This window comes from Carassius carassius, chromosome 32 (assembly GCF_963082965.1).
Source record: "Carassius carassius chromosome 32, fCarCar2.1, whole genome shotgun sequence".
In the NCBI taxonomy this organism is placed as follows: domain Eukaryota; kingdom Metazoa; phylum Chordata; class Actinopteri; order Cypriniformes; family Cyprinidae; genus Carassius; species Carassius carassius.
In genome coordinates this window covers 9,452,824-9,468,834 of record NC_081786.1, presented here as the reverse complement: position 1 = coordinate 9,468,834, position 16,011 = coordinate 9,452,824, and the positions used below count along the sequence as shown (strand labels likewise).

The window sequence follows — 16,011 nt, the reverse complement described above, 5'->3', positions numbered from 1 at the left end:
GGTCGGTTGTCCTTACATGGTTTACCAAGCAGGAAGTGAAATTACAACATGTTGAGTCATGTTCCGAGGACATTAAAAAAGTCGACTCTGTGGCGTCCATTGCTGGTTGTTAATATGTTATTGTATCTATGTTATTTTTTCTGTTTGCTAATACGCTCACAGTTGTAATAAAAAAATAATGTCATCTTGTAATTACTGTCTGTGATTTTTACTTCTGCGTGAAAAGGTAACTTGATATTTTGAGTGTGCGGGTTTTTGACGTGTGACCACTGGTTGTGTTTTTGTCTCACGTGACTTCAGTAAATAATGCAGCGTTTTGACAGCAGATTGCTTGCTGTGTGCAGTTTTTGATGACTGACAGCGGTTCTTGTGACTCTCAACTCGCCAGTAGGAGAAATCCTGCTGAGCGGCTTTGAGAAGGGAGTTCACACCATTAATATCACACTGGGAACAGAAAAAGAGGAAATGTAACTCTTGCAAACATGACACAAACTGTCAGATATTAGCCAGTCATAACGTAAACCACACGTTCGCTGTAATTCTGCAAAGTAAGACATCTTCCTGGATCAACATTTTTTGTTGATCCTGGATCAACATTATTGTCCAAAACCTAGACCTAACTCTACCCATAATTTATTCCTAAAATCAGTGTAAAATGATAGCTGATTAACAAGTGTGTAGAAGCAGCTAATCTTGATCTTAAGCCTGAAACAAATATTTCCTGAAAAGCTGTCCCTCAATTTTGATTGGTTATTTGGGATTCAACTATCATTTCCCTCTGATTTTAGAGATTAGGGTAAGGTTTAGGGGTAGGGATTACGTTTAGTTTAGTCTATTGGTAAGTAATGTTGATCCAGGATCAACAAAAGATGTTGATCCAGGAACATGTCTTATTTGGCAAAATCACTGAACCACGTAGAGCTGCTAGTAGTGAGGGAAACGAAGCTATTTGAATTCAGAATCAACTGAACCTTTTGTTTCGCAAAACGATTCGAAGCGCTCAAAACATCACATGCTTCACAAGACATTTATTGATGGAGTCGTATGGATTATTATGATGTTTTTATCAGCTGTTTGAACTCTCATGCTGACGGCACCCATACACTGCAGAGGATCCACAAATTAATCTGCATATACACTGCATTTTTAAAAAAATTTCTTTATGTGTACACTGTAAAAAATTCCAACTTACAGTTTGTATTACAAACTCAGTTTTTAAAGTTAATTCAACAATTTAACATTATAAAAGTTGAGATAACACAGAAATGTAAGTTAAATAGAAATTTAGATCTATTTGTTACACCAAATTAATATTTCAAGTTAGAACAACTAACAACTTTAAGTTGGTTATTAGTATTGCCCACAAAGGCTGATGAGCATGTGCAGTTCGATCGCTTTTTTATAAACAACGCCATTTTAATTTCTCCTGTTTCATTTTCGAGTTTCCTTAAGCGGCGTCTGTTTATTCCCTCATTGTGGTCGCTCTGGTAAGTGTAGTTCTATGTGTATCAATTCACGATATGATTTAAATGAAGTTTGTTCACAATATGCGCTAGGTGGCGGCAAGTTAGTCAGTAAAATTTTCCCGCCTGGTCTTATTGTTGCCTCAGGTCAGACGTCGCCTTTTTTTTCTGCCTGACAGTGTAAGTTAATCTCTCCGGTAGGTGCTGTTCTCTATATAATATTTACCATAAGAGTTGAAATATGTTTGTTCAAAATATTTGTTTTTGTACGCCGTTTTAGAGTTTTAGGCGCCCTGTTAACGTTGGTCCGTCATTGTTATCACTCCGGTAAGTGGTGGTTCTTTGTGTATCAGTTTAAGCCATGATTTGAATGAAATTTGTTCACAATATGCACATCTTTACAACAGTGTAGGTGGCGGCAAGTTAGTCACAGTTCAGTTTTCCTGCTTCGTCTTCGAGTTGCCTAGGGTCAGACGAGAGCAAGGGTTTTTTTTTTCTCGACAGTGCAATCGCTCTGGCAGGTAATGTTCTATGCAGGCTATGAGAATAATTAACAATAAGGTCTGAATGGTATTTGTTCACAATATGTGCTTCTGTACAGCTGCTTAGGTGGCTCCAAACTGGTCAGTTCGACCTCTCCTGCTTCATCTTCGAGAAGTCTTTAAGTCATTCGGTGGCTTTTTTTCCCGACAGTATCATGACTTAGGTAAGCACTGTTTTATATATATTAATTAAAAGGATTTAATTATTGTTAAGGATATAGTTTTCTTTATTTGTTTATAATAGGTTCATTTTGTACAGTTGTGTGGGTGCCTTTGAGTTTTGAATAAGGTTATTTAAGTTGTAAGTGTATTAATAAAAAAAAGTTGAAAAAAATGTAATCGTATAAGATAAGCTTGTGTGTTTTCGTCTCAAAGATGAAATAATAATAATAAGGTCTTCATTTAACTTATTTTAAATTTATGTGCTTATGTTTGCTAGGTGTACTATAAATCTGTATGTTTTAAAAATGTTAATAACTTAAGAGCTATTGTAAAGCTTAAATTTTATTTTTTTATTTGATATTCGTTTAACCAACTTGCTTGCTTTTAGATAGTACTTTAAAGGGATAGTTCACCAAAAAAAAATCATAATTATGTTATTAATAACTCACCCTCATGTCGTTCCAAACCAGTAAGACCTCCATTTATCTTCGGAACACAGTTTAAGATATTTTAGATTTAGTCCGAGAGCTCTCAGTCCCGCCACTGAAGCTGTGTGAATGGTATACTGTCCATGTCCAGAAAGGTAAGAAAAACATCTTCAAAGTAGTCCATGTGACATCACAGGGTCAGTTAGAATTTTTGAAGGATCGAAAATACATTTTGGTCCAAAAATAGCAAAAACTATGACTTTATTCAGCATTGTCTTCTCTTCCGGTCTGTTGTGAGAGAGTTCAAAACAAAGCAGTTTGTGATATCCGGTTTGCGAACGAATCATTCGATGTAACCGGATCTTTTTTAACCAGTGTTCTTAAACTGTGTTCTGAAGATAAATGGAGGTCCTACTGGTTTGGAACGACAGGAGGGTGAGTTATTAATAACATAATTTATGATTTTTGGGTGAACTATCCCTTTAAGTTGTTATTTTATATTGTTCTCCAGCAATGAATTAATGTATCCCTTGTGGTAAAAAATAAAATAAAATCTTTTGTTGCCAAAAGAATTAGTTCTAATGTTACCGCTGTATTGTTTTTTTTTTTTTTTTTCTGATTAGGGTGATGCAGTGCAAGATATGCAGATTTGAACACCCTGCCCAGGAGGTCCTTTTGAAACATGACCAATTGTGAGACTACCAGGGAACATTATTGTCCAAAACCTAGACCTAACTCTACCCATAATTTATTCCTAAAATCAGTGTAAAATGATAGCTGATTAACAAGTGTGTAGAAGCAGCTAATCTTGATCTTAAGCCTGAAACAAATATTTCCTGAAAAGCTGTCCCTCAATTTTGATTGGTTATTTGGGATTCAACTATCATTTCCCTCTGATTTTAGAGATTAGGGTAAGGTTTAGGGGTAGGGATTACGTTTAGTTTAGTCTATTGGTAAGTAATGTTGATCCAGGATCAACAAAAGATGTTGATCCAGGAACATGTCTTATTTGGCAAAATCACGGAACCACGTAGAGCTGCTAGTAGTGAGGGAAACGAAGCTATTTGAATTCAGAATCAACTGAACCTTTTGTTTCGCAAAACGATTCGAAGCGCTCAAAACATCACATGCTTCACAAGACATTTATTGATGGAGTCGTATGGATTATTATGATGTTTTTATCAGCTGTTTGAACTCTCATGCTGACGGCACCCATACACTGCAGAGGATCCACAAATTAATCTGCATATACAGTGCATTTTTAACAAATTTTTCTTTATGTGTACACTGTAAAAAAATCCAACTTACAGTTTTATTACAAACTCAGTTTTTAAAGTTAATTCAACAATTTAACATTAAAAAAGTTGAGATAACACAGAAATGTAAGTTAAATAGAAATTTAGATCTATTTGTTACACCAAATTAATATTTCAAGTTAGAACAACTAACAACTTTAAGTTGGTTATTAGTATTGCCCACAAAGGCTGATGAGCATGCGCAGTTCGATCGCTTTTTTATAAACAACGCCATTTTAATTTCTCCTGTTTCATTTTCGAGTTTCCTTAAGCGGCGTCTGTTTATTCCCTCATTGTGGTCGCTCTGGTAAGTGTAGTTCTATGTGTATCAATTCACGATATGATTTAAATGAAGTTTGTTCACAATATGCGCTAGGTGGCGGCAAGTTAGTCAGTTAAATTTTCCCGCCTGGTCTTATTGTTGCCTCAGGTCAGACGTCGCCTTTTTTTTCTGCCTGACAGTGTAAGTTAATCTCTCCGGTAGGTGCTGTTCTCTATATAATATTTACCATAAGAGTTGAAATATGTTTGTTCAAAATATGTGCTTTTGTACGCCGTTTTAGAGTTTTAGGCGCCCTGTTAACGTTGGTCCGTCATTGTTATCACTCCGGTAAGTGGTGGTTCTTTGTGTATCAGTTTAAGCCATGATTTGAAGGAAATTTGTTCACAATATGCACACCTTTACAACAGTGTAGGTGGCGGCAAGTTAGTCATTTCAGTTCCCTTTCAAGGGAACTTCGAACTGCGTCCTCTGAGGGGACACTATGGGGGACACCTCGTCGTGACCCGTGTCTGAAGCATACTTTGAAAAACGCCAACGTGTTGGCCGGCGACAGCCTCTGACGTCACTACCAGCGCGACTATAAATATGCGCCCGTAGGACCCGTCAACATCTTCTTCGTCTTCAGTTGACTGTTTTGTTTGAAGCGTGCATCTGAGAAACGACCAAAACGGTAAGAGCGATCTATTACTGTTTTCATCATGGCTTCCACTAGCAAGGCGTTTAGACAGTGTGTGCATCCGTGTCAGTGTTATCTGACACCCGATGACACGCACACTCTTTGCGTCTCTTGTTTGGGCGAAGAGCACGCGCGCGATGTCCTTGAGGGGGCGGTCTGCGTGCACTGCGGGCGTTTCTCTCTGAGAAAGCTCCACTCTCGTTTGTCTCTCTTTTCGAGGAAAGAGGGACAGCCATCTGGATCCCGCGGCTCAGGTCCCGCCGTTGCCGAGGCACGGAGGAGAATGAGCTCGTGGGGATCACAAATGGATCTCGGTGAGGAGTGTAGAGAGGGACCTTCCTTTTCACACTCTCCGGCGGCGAACGAGAGCGAACTTCGGGAGGCAGATGTGGTATCATTAACCCATTCTGACACTGAAGTTAGTGCTCTGCTGGGTTCTACCCAGGAAGAGCAGGAGATGTCTGAGAGTGGTGAAGAAGCTGAGGCTGAGCCTTCTCAATCCTCCTGTCCCGCGTATGAGGAGCTGTTAGAGGTTATGGATCGCGCCACGGCAAAATCAGATTTGCCATGGAAGCGTGCCAGCAAGGTGGCGCCACGAGGTCGCCTCGCTGAGCGGTACTTGTCTGACCATAGCCCTCCAGCCCAGGTGAGCCTTCCATTCTTGCCTGACTTACATGCAGAAGTCGAAAAGGAATGGAAGAGGCCGTTTTCCTCTCGCATCCACCGGTTTCAGCATACGAGCTATGCTAATATCGAGGGCTTGCATGAGAACGGCTATGAGAAGATGCCCCCTGTAGAAGAGACGCTGGCTTGCTATCTCTCTGTGGGGCAAACGTCCTCTCTTAAATCTCCCGCTTTGCCATCTAAGCCCCTCCAAGATACATCCCGCTTAAATGGCAGGTCATACGCTTCACTGCACACGATGCCGGTGCTCCAGGCCTACCAGGCTGACCTGCTGAAGGACCTGGATACAGGTGAGGGCCTTTCACCTGACCAGGTAGCCGAGCTGCGCCGCACCACAGACCTCTCTCTCCGAGCTACCAAGCAGGCCGCCTCCGCCATGGGCAGGTCTATGGCGGCCATGGTGGTGACGGAGAGACATCTGTGGGTGAACCTGGCTGACATCGGGAAGGAAGAAAGGGGGTTTCTTGTCGATGCTCCGGTCTCGCCTTCTGAGCTTTTTGGTACCTCCATCGAGATGGTGGTCGGGAAGTTCAGGGAGGCAAGGGCGCGCTCAGCGGCCTTTAAATCCTTCATTCCACGAAGGTCCAGGTCCGAGCCCGAGCAAATCAGGGGTCCTGGCCCATCTCGATCTGAGGGTCGTAGAGGGGCGCAGAAGGCTAGTGTTGCGGCTCGCGCTCCTCCCCCGCCTAAGGGCAGGGGCAAGAGGAACCGCGGGTCACGGAGCGGTAAGCAGGGTCTGAGGGACGTGATTCGGATGAGGCAGCGTCCTCGCCCGGGTCAGAGCGGTAGGATGACCTAGTAGCTCCGGATGTTTTTAACCTCTGTTTTTAACCTCTGTTTTTTGTCCTCCCCTGCCTAATTCCCCTGTAGCCACCAGCTTTCCACTTGATCGAGGTTAGGTGGACGGTCTCTCACATAACAGTCTCCTTTCTGGACCTATGATGTTTTGGTTGGTTCTATGTTCATAGCAACCGCCTTACTGACGGTCCGGACCAGAAGGGGGCGCGCCGCAGCGGGACTCCAGTACAGGAGGGTGGGTGAGTACGTAACCCTTGCTCTACCTGTTTATGGACGTTATGTTGCTGGTGGTTATATGTCTACTAACAATCTCTGTGAGTTTCCTTTACAGTAGCTAGGTGGCCAAAGAATTGGCACAGCACTGCAGGGAATTCCATAGATGTCCGGCCAGGTCACCCTGAGGGGCCGCCTGGACGCCTGGCGCATCCGGGGAGGTGGTGGTTACAGCAAGAAGCTCTGTATTTACTGCCTCAGGTGATGCTCCCCTCGCCTAGAAAAGAGGGTTGGAGCTCACCGCTCCCGTGCGATCCAGCGCCTCTGCGATGCTTTGGAACCTCTCTGTACACACGCTTGCCTGTGCACTTTCTCAAAGCCACATAGTGGTCAGTGTGCACGTTAACGCTTTGCGTACTGTCTGAAATCCACGTAAAGTGGTAAGTGTGCACGCAAGACTCTGCGCACGTTCTAAAATCCTGTATGGTAAGGGTTACGCGCTCCGCTTCGTTCCCTTTCTTGGGATGATTCGCCCCCGGTGTTCCTTGGGCTTCATCCAACCAGTGTGTATTTGTTATGCACCTCAAGCATCGCTTCCCTCAACATGAGGGGCTGGGTGGACTCCCACATATTGTGGTTATCAGGTGGTAGGCTTCATCAGGCCTCCCTGATGGTGAGCTCCCACATACGGTGGTTGCCAGGTAGTAGGCCTCACCAGGCCTCCCTGGAGATTTGGCTCCAACATACTGTGCGTCTCCACTAAATAGCATATTGTGGTCCTTTCAGATAGTAGGCTTCACCAGGTCTCTCTGAAGGTGAGCACCCACGTTCTGTGGTCGCCAGGTAGTAGGCCTCACCAGGCCTCCCTGGAGATTTAGCTCCCACATACTATGCGTTTCCACGGGGTAGCATATTGTGGTTTTTTCAGATAGTAGGCTTCATCAGGTCTCTCTGAAGACGAGCTCCCACTTACTGTGGTTGCCAGGTAGTAGGCCTCACCAGGCCTCCCTGGAGATTTAGCTCCCACATACTGTGCGTCTCCTCTATATAGCATATTGTGGTTTTCAGATAGTAGGCTTCACCAGGTCTCTCTGAAGGTGAGCTCCCACATTCGGTGGTCGCCAGGTAGTAGGCCTCACCAGGCCTCCCTGGAGATTTAGCTCCCACATACTATGCGTTTCCACAGAATAGCATGTTGTGGCTTTTTCAGATAGTATGCTTCACCAGGTCTCTCTGAAGACGAGCTCCCACATACTGTGGTTGCCAGGTAGTAGGCCTCACCAGGCCTCCCTGGAGATTTAGCTCCCACAGGCTATGCGTTTCCACGAAATAGCATATTGTGGCTTTTTCAGATAGTAGGCTTCACCAGGTCTCTCTGAAGACGAGCTCCCACATACTGTGGTTGCCAGGTAGTAGGCCTCACCAGGCCTCCCTGGAGATTTAGCTCCCACATACTATGCATTTCTACGGAATAGCACATTGTGGTTTTCAGATAGTAGGCTTCATCAGGTCTCTCTGAAGACGAGCTCCCACATACTGTGGTTGCCAGGTAGTAGGCCTCACCAGGCCTCCCTGGAGATTTAGCTCCCACATATTGTGCGTTCCACTAAATAGCACATTGTGGTTTTCAGATAGTAGGCTTCATCAGGTCTCTCTGAAGAAGAGCTCCCACATACTGTGGTTGCCAGGTAATAGGCCTCACCAGGCCTCCCTGGAGATTTAGCTCCCACATACTGTGCGCTTCCTAAAAAACGAGCTCCCGCGATTTGTGGTTGTCAGGTAGTAGGCCTCACCAGGCCTCCCTGGAGTCGAGTTCCATATTGCTTTCAGTTTCCACTGAGGTGGTTATCTGGTAACAGATAGTAGGCCTCTCTAGGCCTCTCTGTAGGTGAACTCCCACATATTGTGGTTATCAGGTAGCAGGCTTCACAGGCCTCTCTGAATGTGAGCTCCCACATACTGTGGTTGTCAGGTAACCTTTCAGTACACACGCTTGCCTGTGTACTTTCTCAAATCCACATGGTGGTCAGTGTGCACGTTAACGCTTTGCGCACTGTCTGAAATCCACGTAAAGTGGTAAGTGTGCACGCAAGTCTCTGCGCACTTTCTGAAGTCCACGTAAAGTGGTAAGTGTGCACGCAAGACTCTGCGCGCTTTCTAAAATCCTGTATGGTAAGGGTTACGCGCTCCGCTTCGTTCCCTTTCTTGGGATGATTCGCCCCGGTGTTCCTTGGGCTTCATCCAACCGGTGTGTACTTATTGTACACCCCAAGCCCCCTCAACTTCGGGGGGCTGTGTGGGCAATTCTCGGGTAGTTCAGCAGCGCTCCCCTTTTCTGAAAGGGTCACCTATGAGCATGCTGCTCGGAGCTCGGAGTCTTCCTCTTTTGGGAGACTGATTCCCGGTTCTTCAGAGCGCTCCAGTACCACATACTGTTTGAGACGCTCTGTGAGAGCAGGCATCCTGCTGAGGCAGGGGCTGAGGCCTCCAATTGCTCTGCTCCCGGGCCACTCTTCTGCGAGCTGCTCTGACAGAGTTCCACGAGAGCCCCTCCTTAGAACAGTATTTGTAAATCCATGTTATGGTAAGTGTGCACGGGAGTCTTTGCGCACTTTCTGAAATCCACATTGTGGTAAGTTCGCACGCTAGTCTCTGCGTTCTTTCTAAAATCCCTAGATGGTAAGGGCTTCGCGCTGCTGCTTCGTGCCCTTTCTTGAGTTGGTTTAAGCCCCGTTCATCTTGGGCACCACTCCACCTAGGTATCCTCGAATACCTATCTAGAACAGGGCGCCGCTACTAGAGTGCTGTGGGGACAGCCCTTTCGGCAGGTTTTGCGAAAGCTAGCAGTAGCCCCTGTGTGACAGGCAAAGACTTGGTAGAGGAAAGTGCCAGGCTTTTAGCCGTATCCCTTTAAAGGAATCTCTGTGATTCCAAGCCTTTAGCTCTACCCCGGGCCAGGGCCCTACAGGATAAGTTGGATATGTAGCTTAGGCCTTTGGCCGTAAGGGATAATGTCATAAGGCAGCCGTCAGACCGTCCCAGGGGCGACTCCCGGTGAAGAGAAAAGCGGTAGAGTTGGTACTTAGTGTTTGCCATGATTCTGGTCTGCACTCCCCTCAGCATGGCGGCGTGGGTATACTGTTCCCCATAGTGTCCCCTCAGAGGACGCAGTTCGAAGTTCCCTTGAAAGGGAACGTCTCAGGTTACGAATGTAACCATGGTTCCCTGAGAGGGAATGAGACACTGCGTCCTCTAGCTCCCTGCCATGCTTCGGACGCAAGCTTCACGAAGAAGATATTGACGGGTCCTACGGGCGCGTATTTATAGTCGCGCTGGTAGTGACGTCAGAGGCTGTCGCCGGCCAACACGTTGGCGTTTTTCAAAGTATGCTTCAGACACAGGTCACGACGAGGTGTCCCCCATAGTGTCCTCTCAGAGGACGCAGTGTCTCGTTCCCTCTCAGGGAACCATGGTTACATTCGTAACCTGAGACGTTTTCCTGCTTCGTCTTTGAGTTGCCTTGGGTCAGACGAGCGCAAGGGTTTTTTTTTCTCGACAGTGCAATCGCTCTGGCAGGTAATGTTCTATGCAGGCTATGAGAATAATTAACAATAAGGTCTGAATGGTATTTGTTCACAATATGTGCTTCTGTACAGCTGCTTAGGTGGCTCCAAACTGGTCAGTTCGACCTCTCCTGCTTCATCTTCGAGAAGTCTTTAAGTCATTCGGTGGCTTTTTTTCCCGACAGTATCATGACTTAGGTAAGCACTGTTTTATATATATTAATTAAAAGGATTTAATTATTGTTAAGGATATAGAGTTTTCTTTATTTGTTTATAATAGGTTCATTTTGTACAGTTATGTGGGTGCCTTTGAGTTTTGAATAAGGTTATTTAAGTTGTAAGTGTATTAATAAAAAAAAGTTGAAAAAAATGTAATCGTATAAGATAAGCTTGTGTGTTTTCGTCTCAAAGATGAAATAATAATAATAAGTTCTTCATTTAACTTATTTTAAATTTATGTGCTTATGTTTGCTAGGTGTAGTATAAATCTGTATGTTTTAAAAATGCTAATAACTTAAGAGCTATTGTAAAGCTTAAATTTTATTTTTTTATTTGATATTCGTTTAACCAACTTGCTTGCTTTTAGATAGTACTTTAAAGGGATAGTTCACCAAAAAAAATCATAATTATGTTATTAATAACTCACCCTCATGTCGTTCCAAACCAGTAAGACCTCCATTTATCTTCGGAACACAGTTTAAGATATTTTAGATTTAGTCCGAGAGCTCTCAGTCCCTCCCCTGAAGCTGTGTGAATGGTATACTGTCCATGTCCAGAAAGGTAAGAAAAACATCTTCAAAGTAGTCCATGTGACATTACAGGGTCAGTTAGAATTTTTTGAAGGATCGAAAATACATTTTGGTCCAAAAATAGCAAAAACTATGACTTTATTCAGCATTGTCTTCTCTTCCATGTCTGTTGTGAGAGAGTTCAAAACAAAGCAGTTTGTGATATCCGGTTTGCGAACGAATCATTCGATGTAACCGGATCTTTTTTAACCAGTGTTCTTAAACTGTGTTCTGAAGATAAATGGAGGTCCTACTGGTTTGGAACGACATGAGGGTGAGTTATTAATAACATAATTTATGATTTTTGGGTGAACTATCCCTTTAAGTTGTTATTTTATATTGTTCTCCAGCAATGAATTAATGTATCCCTTGTGGTAAAAAATAAAATAAAATCTTTTGTTGCCAAAAGAATTAGTTCTAATGTTACCGCTGTATTGTTTTTTTTTTTTCTGATTAGGGTGATGCAGTGCAAGATATGCAGATTTGAACACCCTGCCCAGGAGGTCCTTTTGAAACATGACCAATTGTGAGACTACCAGGGAACATTATTGTCCAAAACCTAGACCTAACTCTACCCATAATTTATTCCTAAAATCTGTGTAAAATGATAGCTGATTAACAAGTGTGTAGAAGCAGCTAATCTTGATCTTAAGCCTGAAACAAATATTTCCTGAAAAGCTGTCCCTCAATTTTGATTGGTTATTTGGGATTCAACTATCACTTCCCTCTGATTTTAGAGATTAGGGTAAGGTTTAGGGGTAGGGATTACGTTTAGTTTAGTCTATTGGTAAGTAATGTTGATCCAGGATCAACAAAAGATGTTGATCCAGGAACATGTCTTATTTGGCAAAATCACGGAACCACGTAGAGCTGCTAGTAGTGAGGGAAACGAAGCTATTTGAATTCAGAATCAACTGAACCTTTTGTTTCGCAAAACGATTCGAATCGCTCAAAACATCACATGCTTCACAAGACATTTATTGATGGAGTCGTATTGATTATTATGATGTTTTTATCAGCTGTTTGAACTCTCATGCTGACGGCACCCATACACTGCAGAGGATCCACAAATTAATCTGCATATACAGTGCATTTTTAACAAGTTTTTCTTTGTGTAGACTGTAAAAAAATCCAACTTACAGTTTGTATTACAAACTCAGTTTTTAAAGTTAATTCAACAATTTAACATTAAAAAAGTTGAGATAACACAGAAATGTAAGTTAAATAGAAATTTAGATCTATTTGTTACACCAAATTAATATTTCAAGTTAGAACAACTAACAACTTTAAGTTGGTTATTAGTATTGCCCACAAAGGCTGATGAGCATGTGCAGTTCGATCGCTTTTTTATAAACAACGCCATTTTAATTTCTCCTGTTTCATTTTCGAGTTTCCTTAAGCGGCGTCTGTTTATTCCCTCATTGTGGTCGCTCTGGTAAGTGTAGTTCTATGTGTATCAATTCACGATATGATTTAAACGAAGTTTGTTCACAATATGCGCTAGGTGGCGGCAAGTTAGTCAGTAAAATTTTCCCGCCTGGTCTTATTGTTGCCTCAGGTCAGACGTCGCCTTTTTTTTCTGCCGGACAGTGTAAGTTAATCTCTCCGGTAGGTGCTGTTCTCTATATAATATTTACCATAAGAGTTGAAATATGTTTGTTCAAAATATGTGCTTTTGTATGCCGTTTTAGAGTTTTAGGCGCCCTGTTAACGTTGGTCCGTCATTGTTATCACTCCGGTAAGTGGTGGTTCTTTGTGTATCAGTTTAAGCCATGATTTGAATGAAATTTGTTCACAATATGCACATCTTTACAACAGTGTAGGTGGCGGCAAGTTAGTCACAGTTCAGTTTTCCTGCTTCGTCTTCGAGTTGCCTAGGGTCAGACGAGAGCAAGGGTTTTTTTTTTCTCGACAGTGCAATCGCTCTGGCAGGTAATGTTCTATGCAGGCTATGAGAATAATTAACAATAAGGTCTGAATGGTATTTGTTCACAATATGTGCTTCTGTACAGCTGCTTAGGTGGCTCCAAACTGGTCAGTTCGACCTCTCCTGCTTCATCTTCGAGAAGTCTTTAAGTCATTCGGTGGCTTTTTTTCCCGACAGTATCATGACTTAGGTAAGCACTGTTTTATATATATTAATTAAAAGGATTTAATTATTGTTAAGGATATAGAGTTTTCTTTATTTGTTTATAATAGGTTCATTTTGTACAGTTGTGTGGGTGCCTTTGAGTTTTGAATAAGGTTATTTAAGTTGTAAGTGTATTAATAAAAAAAAGTTGAAAAAAATGTAATCGTATAAAATAAGCTTGTGTGTTTTCGTCTCAAAGATGAAATAATAATAATAAGTTCTTCATTTAACTTATTTTAAATTTATGTGCTTATGTTTGCTAGGTGTACTATAAATCTGTATGTTTTAAAAATGCTAATAACTTAAGAGCTATTGTAAAGCTTAAATTGTATTTTTTTATTTGATATTCGTTTAACCAACTTGCTTGCTTTTAGATAGTACTTTAAAGGGATAGTTCACCAAAAAAATCATAATTATGTCATTAATAACTCACCCTCATGTCGTTCCAAACCAGTAAGACCTCCATTTATCTTCGGAACACAGTTTAAGATATTTTAGATTTAGTCCGAGAGCTCTCAGTCCCGCCACTGAAGCTGTGTGAATGGTATACTGTCCATGTCCAGAAAGGTAAGAAAAACATCTTCAAAGTAGTCCATGTGACATCACAGAGTCAGTTAGAATTTTTGAAGGATCGAAAATACATTTTGGTCCAAAAATAGCAAAAACTATGACTTCATTCAGCATTGTTTTCTCTTCCATGTCTGTTGTGAGAGAGTTCAAAACAAAGCAGTTTGTGATATCCGGTTTGCGAACGAATCATTCGATGTAACCGGATCTTTTTTAACCAGTGTTCTGAAGATAAATGGAGGTCTTACTGGTTTGGAAAGACATGAGGGTGAGTTATTAATAACATAATTTATGATTTTTGGGTGAACTATCCCTTTAAGTTGTTATTTTATATTGTTCTCCAGCAATGAATTAATGTATCCCTTGTGGTAAAAAATAAAATAAAATCTTTTGTTGTCAAAAGAATTAGTTCTAATGTTACCGCTGTATTGTTTTTTTTTTTTTCTGATTAGGGTGATGCAGTGCAAGATATGCAGATTTGAACACCCTGCCCAGGAGGTCCTTTTGAAACATGACCAATTGTGCGACTACCAGGGAAGATATTGCCAACTACCCTGCCTCTACACAGATTGCATCTGCTCCTTTAAAACCACCGGTTGAAGTCTCACCTTTTAAGATCACACAAGTGCTTATCTTCACGTGAGAGTCACTTAACATTGAATGGTGAATTGTGTGACTTTAAGGACTGGCTTCTGTGCTACTTCATTAAACCCCAGTCCATCATCGCTATCCCCTAATGCAGAGTGGTTAGTCACATACGCACAACACTTCATTATATCTGTTGTTCATTTCAAGTAAAAACAAGGATTTTAACTCCCACTGTTTTCCTCCCTCTTTCTCTTTCTCAGACTCTTTTAAAGCACATGTGTTGTGGACTCATGGACTGAAATGATCAGCAATCCAAAAGCTGTGCGAGCAGTGGGTTCAGCCATGAAGAATAACCCGATGAGTTTGTTGCAACGATCATGACAGATTGATTTATCTTTAGGTATTTCTTGTTTGATGCAGCCTTTTGTCTGTTGTTCTCTTAGGTTCCCCTGATAGTGCCGTGCTACCAGGTGCTGCGTAGTTCAGGGGACAGTGGTTCATATATGGGAGGAAAGGGAGATGAAATTAAAGTTTGGTTGCTCACTCATGAGAAAAAAAGCATTGGAGCTTGATGCATCAAAGAGAGATAAATCCATCTGATGGACCCCAAAACCACTTCACGCTGCCTCTCAGTTTGGTCACAAATATTTTGATAATTACGTTTTTGATTTCTGATTGTTTGGACAAATTATATTCCACTTTATAACTTCTATAGTTAAAGGAATATGGTAGATCAGTAGTCAATAGAATAATTACAATTTGAAAATATTTTTTTTGAAGCAAGTCTGTTATGCTCACCATTGAAAAAAGAAAAATATGGTTTCCACCGAAATATTAAACAGTAAAAACATTTCAACATTAATCTCCAATAATAACAGATCATATTTGAGCACCAAATCATTATATTATAATGATTTATGAAGGATTGATTTTTTTTATCATTAGCAATTATGAGTTATTCCATAATGTGTTTAACATAATGCAAATTTAGTTATACTCTTGAGCACAAATATAAAAAAATTCTGATTAAATAGTCTGAGAATCACCATTTAGCTGCCATACAAACACTTCCACTTGCAATATCTAGTTCCTCTGGATGTCAGACAGATAGTTATGATCTCTTTTAATGGGAGGATGAAGGAGGGGCGTCCCTGGGGAGATCTCCACAGTCAGCGGTGTGATACTGCCTTATATTGTGTTTGATCACATGTGACATACGCTGCTTCCACTGCCTCAGGCTGTGCTGATCTCTCACTAAGCCTTCACATACGGCTTCATGCCACCTTACAAAAGAGCAATTTGTGGCTGACAGAATAAAACACTGGGATCATGCTCAGTGAACGTAAACCCTCCCTTCAATCTCAAATCATTTAATGGAGTGTGGGAGCTGCTATTATAACTGTACAGGTTTGTATCCATTTCTTGTGACACTTTACACAAAAAGGTTAGACTAAAGAATCTTTCTTTTTCCTTTCAGTAGATGATAAAACAAAATGGCTGGTTTCTATTAAATTATATTTTAAATTTACCAAATGTAACATGCCGGTTTGTAGTTATTGAAAAATATCTTTGTTTAAGAGTAAATTACTTCATTTTTGTTTTTTTGCCTTTAAAAACCTCATCTGTTTAATTCACTCAGATGCTTTAAAACCAGTTTTATTTATTATTTATTTATTGTTATTATTTTGCATGGTTTAGTGAATAACCATATCCAAAGCAATTACGAATGAGGAATACAAACATTTCATATTACTCCAAAAATATAGCAATCCACAGTTTCAAATATCTTCTATAATAGTACAGATGTGAAGCACATTTATAGTGTAAATA

General features: G+C 41.5%; 2 long non-coding RNA genes across 2 annotated transcripts; both read left to right on the top strand.

Annotated features, from left to right (window-relative positions):
• The first annotated feature begins 1,948 nt into the window (after nucleotides 1-1,948).
• LOC132113194 (uncharacterized) lies at nucleotides 1,949-3,268 on the top strand. The gene is made up of 3 exons (XR_009425111.1): nucleotides 1,949-1,984; nucleotides 2,065-2,169; nucleotides 3,219-3,268. It is a non-coding gene; the product is annotated as an uncharacterized LOC132113194 (long non-coding RNA).
• A 9,523-nt stretch (nucleotides 3,269-12,791) lies between these two features.
• Nucleotides 12,792-14,168, top strand: LOC132113193 (uncharacterized). The gene is made up of 3 exons (XR_009425110.1): nucleotides 12,792-12,827; nucleotides 12,908-13,012; nucleotides 14,046-14,168. It is a non-coding gene; the product is annotated as an uncharacterized LOC132113193 (long non-coding RNA).
• The last annotated feature ends 1,843 nt before the right edge of the window (nucleotides 14,169-16,011 follow it).